A 5,104-nucleotide genomic window follows, 5' to 3' on the forward strand; every position below is an offset into this window, starting at 1 on the left:
GACTGAGCTGAAATCTACTTCTCTGGGGACTAACCAGAGAACATGATCTGTCTGGGTGAGGCGCTAACCCGGGAAGTGAACAGCAACCAGCTGGGAAAAAAACAGAGACTTCGGGTCTGTGGTGCAGAGGTTATACAACCAGCGCTAAATCTGTGCTGGCTTTCACACACCTGGGGCTTGAAGCAGATGGAAACAGATCAAGGACGCGTAGGGTCCTGACCACAGGAGCCAATGGCAGCTGGGTTTGCTGCTTTGCATACACCTGCTGTTGCTGGATAGCACAGGGTATGAATGTGAGAGGCTTCTCTATTACATAGCTGTCTCCCCTTATCCGCGGTTTTACTTTCTGCGGTTTCAGTCACTCTCGGTCAACAAAGTCCGGAAGAAGATGGTCCTTCTTCTGACAGCAGTATACGTAGCTGAATGCTACATCACAAAGCCTGTGTCATTCACCTCGATTCATTTTACTGCACACGCATGGTATCATCTCACGTGGTCCCGAGAAGGCTGAGTATAGTACAATAAAATATTTTGAGAGGGAGAGACCACATCCACATAAATTTTATTGCAGTATGTTGTTATAATTGTTCTATTTTATTAGATGTTGTTAATCTCTGACTGTGCCTAATCTATAAATTAAACTTTATCATAGGTGTGTATGTAGAGGAAAAAACGTAGCCCATATAGGATTCAGTACTGTCTGCGGTTGCTGGCATCTACTGGGAGTCTTGGAACATATTCTCCACCGATAAGAGTGAACTGCTGTCCAGATATCGTTTCTCTATCAGTCCATGGAGAGGAATTCCCGCCAGAAAGACTGTATCTAGGAATTAACTTATTCAAGATTATGCACACGCTCTATGGAGACAAGCTTAAAATGTAAGTAAAGGACATAGAGGATGATCTGAGTAAATGGAGAGACATTTCATGAGATGACTTAAACATGAACATGGTGATTCTTCATATATTATCTGTGATTTCAATTCAATCCCAATAAAAAATTTCATTTGGATTTTTTTTTTCGATCAACTTGATAGGCTTTACTCTGAAATTTATACAGAATAATTACAGTCCACAAATAGTGAGCCAGTCTCTTTAAAAAAAATTTCTTAGGGGTGCCTGGGTGGCTCAGTCGGTTAGGCGTCCAACTTCGGCTCAGGTCATGATCTCACAGTTCGTGGGTTTGAGCCCCCCGTCAGGCTCTGTGTGGACAGCTCAGAGCCTGGAGCCTGTTTCAGATTCTGTGTCTCCCTCTCTCTCTGCCCCTCCCCTGTTCAGGTTCTGTCTCTGTCTCAAAAATAAATATTAAAAAAAAATTTTAATGTTTATTTTTTAGAGGGGGGGGGCAGAGAGAGAGAGAGAGAGAGAGAGGAGCAGAGAGAGAGGGAGACACAGAATCTGAAGCAGGCTCCAGGCTCTAAGCTGTCAGCACAGAGACCGACAGGGGGCTCGAACACACAAACTGTGAGATCATGACCTGAGCCGAAGTTGGACACTCAACCGACTGAGCACCCCTACCCTCATAACAATTTTTAAGTGTAGAGTACTGTTAACTATGTACACAATGTTGTATGGCAGATGTCCAGAAGTTTTTCACAGTAAGCCAATCTTGACAGGGAAGAGTAAGTGGGGCACCATTCCCTGGGCAGATATTAAGACAGACTCCAGAGCCATAGTAATTAAGCCAGTGTGGTACTGGTACAAGGACAGACCAACCAATGCGATAGGAGGAACAGCTTAAAACAGACTCATACACTGATTGGAAGGTGATAAAATATGAAGGTTGCACCCTAAGTCAACGGGGGAAAGGAAGGGCTGTGTAACAGATGCTACTGGAAAATGAGGCTCATTCTATGGAAAAAAGAACACTGACCTTGTCATCACACCACACACAATGGTAGCTTCCGGATGAATCAAAAATCTAAATAGGAGAGCTGAAATGATACAGTTGTTTGAAGAAAAGGTAGAATTTATTGTGACCTTAGGTAGGGAAGGATTTATTAAGTAAAGCTTCAGATGTAAAATCCATACCCAAAAAAGTTGATTTTCAGGACATCTGGGAAATGTTATTACAAAGATCAGAATAGACTAGAAATAAAGTGGTGAATGCCCACAAGGGATTGATACCTAGAACACAGAGAATGCCTGCAAATTAACAGGAAAAAGATACAAACTCTAGTGGAAAATGGCAAAGTATTACAGGAAAGAAAAATTTACAGAATACCTGCAAAATTCTACAAGGACATACGCAAAGAAAAGAATATATATGGTTATCTTTGAAGCGGAAGAGAAGAGTGGGATTTAAAACCATATACATGTGAATAAACGGTAAAAAGGGTTCATTTAGATAAGTAGGTGAGGAGGCTTTTCGGACTAGTGAACGGAGTGTCACCAAGTGAGAAGCATGATGAACTGAGTCTTCTCTGAAGGAGACTCAAAAAGAAAAAAGAGAGTTGCAGATACCTGTTCCTTTAAGCTTCAAGCCTACCCCACCTGCCTGGTTTTATTCCTTGAAATCATGGAAACACCTTCCCTTTAGATCATCGGGTAGCCTCAGAGGCTGTCTTGATTACTTGAAGGAATGGATATAGGGCACCTGGCAAAGAGCATAAACTCAAATGTGAGTTTCCTTTTGCCATTTTATTTACTTATTTTTTATCTTATTTTATTTTTTTATTTTAGAGAGAGAGCAATGGGTGAGCAGGGGAGAGGAGCAGAGGGAGGGAGAAAGACACAGAGAATCTTATGCAGGCTCCATGCAGAGCCCGATGCTCTGTAGAGCATCCCATGTAGAGGTCCCATGATTGTGAGATGCTGACCTGAGCGGAAATCAAGAGTTGGATGCTCCGAGCAACCCGGCCCCTTCTCTTGCCATTTTATTTTATTTATTTATTTATTTATTTATTTAAAAAAAAAATTTTTTTTCAACGTTTTATTTTATTTTTTTGGGACAGAGAGAGACAGAGCATGAACGGGGGAGGGGCAGAGAGAGAGGGAGACACAGAATCGGAAACAGGCTCCAGGCTCTGAGCCATCAGCCTAGAGCCCGACGCGGGGCTCGAACTCACGGACCGTGAGATCGTGACCTGGCTGAAGTCGGACGCTCAACCGACTGCGCCACCCAGGCGCCCCTCTCTTGCCATTTTAATGTTGTCTTTTTCAGTGGCTTTTCTGCCAACACTTCTTTACTGAAGACCTTTAAAAATCGATCACCATTGGGGTCTTTCTCCTCTGTTTTCCTCCATCTATTTTGAAGGATGGTCACGATAGGGCTCTACTACAGGTGTGTCTCCTGAGTGCCCTTTTTTCTGGGGATCACACGTCTATGAACGCAGCCTGGGACAGCATGAGCAAAGTGGACAGCCACGTCCCCCTGATGATTCATATCAAGATCCTGCCCCCACCCCTCCATCGCTGTGCTGGACGTCCATCCCGGAAGTCATGCTGCTAAAACCCTTTCTCCCCCATCGTCTCCTCTCACAGGTGTTTCTTTGATTAAGTAAAAGACAGGATGCAGATACATGTTGGGTTTTATTTTGTGAAATTTGGCCTCACCTTTGCCTTCAGCTTGTCAGTTGTGCTCTCACAGAAGTTCCTCTGGGTTTGTACCCTTCCCAAATTCCATATATGTGTTGTGTGGATTTCCGTGGCCCTTGTGAGCAGAGCGAGCAAGGACAAATTGGTGGATGTTATGGAAAGGGAGGTTGAGCCTCAAGGTAAGGAAAAGCCTTTAAAAATCAGAACGGTCTCAACATGGAATGGATTTCCATGGAAGGTTAGGGAATTTCCTTTAAAAATTTTTAAAAAATATTTATTTTTGAGAGAGAGAGAGAGAGAGAGAGCTAGCGCGTGACAGGGATGGGCAGAGAGAGAGGGAGACACAGAATCTGAAGCAGGCTCCAGGTTCCGAGCTGTCAGCACAGAGCCCGATGCCGGGCTCGAACTCATGAACTATGAGATCATGCCCTGAGCTAAAGTCAGTTGCTCAACTGACTGAGCCACCCAGGTGCCCCAGGTTAGGGAATTTCTTGTCACAAGAAGTGTGTCAGATGTGCCTGCTTAATCAAGGTGTGGATGGTGGAGTCCAGGGACCGTGGACCCTCCTGACACATTAGCATCATCTGGAGAGGTTTTGGTACCCTCCCCCCAGTGCTTGCCCCTTGCCCTCAGATATTCTTATGTAATTGGTTTGGCATGGGAGTAGACATCACTTTTTTTTTTCCACCAAGCTCTCTGGGTGATTCGAATGTGCCCCGTAGCTGAGAGCATCTTAAAAAAAAAAGAGGGGTGCCTGGGTGGCTCAGTTGGATAAGTGTCTGACTTAGGCTCAGGTCATGCTTTCATGATTCATGAGTTCAAGCCCCGGAGTCTGCTTGGGAGTCTCTTTCTGCCTCTGCTTTTCTGTCCCTCTCTCTCTCTCACAATAAAGAAGTAAATAAAATATAAAAAAAAAAAAAATGAAAGGGAATTTCAGGTTAGGGAGTTTGGGTTTAACAACAGAAAGTTCTTCTCTGACGTGATAGTATTTTAAGTTCCTATTTGGCATGAGGACTGTGCTCAGGTGCTTTTTGAGGGCAACTTGCTCTTCCTCACCTGTTTTCCTTCATCTGGGCTGTGTCCCGAGGCCACCTGGAGCTGTCTTTGTGGAAGGAGGGAGCTTGCCACTCTTGAGGCTGCTCTGACTTGGGCCGCTGGTTTTCGCTCCCGTGGGGACCGATGGCCTGAAAGTGCCCTCTTACCTTCCCGCACTGGAAATCACAGCACTCTCTCCGAAGGGACAATTTTCTGTGGAATTGGCTATTTAACTAGCAGCTCGAAATTGAAGAAAACACATTTCACTGTGGAAAGGCCATCGACAGTAGGCGTGAGTGTACAATTTTCTTTTTTGGGGTACATATGCGGAACGGGTTTAGTAAATCCCAGATTCCCGTTTTCTTAGGCAATTGGAAAAGACATTAAGGCATGACGGCAAGGTCCTCCATCTGGGGGCACCTGTTAATTATTTGCAACCTGCAAGGACGAAGATAAGTTTGGAAAGAGAAGGAGGGTGAGGGCAGACAGGGTGAGAAATCGGCCGCAGAACCCCAGCTTGTAATGGGAGTTA

Source organism: Prionailurus bengalensis, chromosome A1 (genome assembly GCF_016509475.1).
Source record: "Prionailurus bengalensis isolate Pbe53 chromosome A1, Fcat_Pben_1.1_paternal_pri, whole genome shotgun sequence".
Taxonomy (NCBI): domain Eukaryota; kingdom Metazoa; phylum Chordata; class Mammalia; order Carnivora; family Felidae; genus Prionailurus; species Prionailurus bengalensis.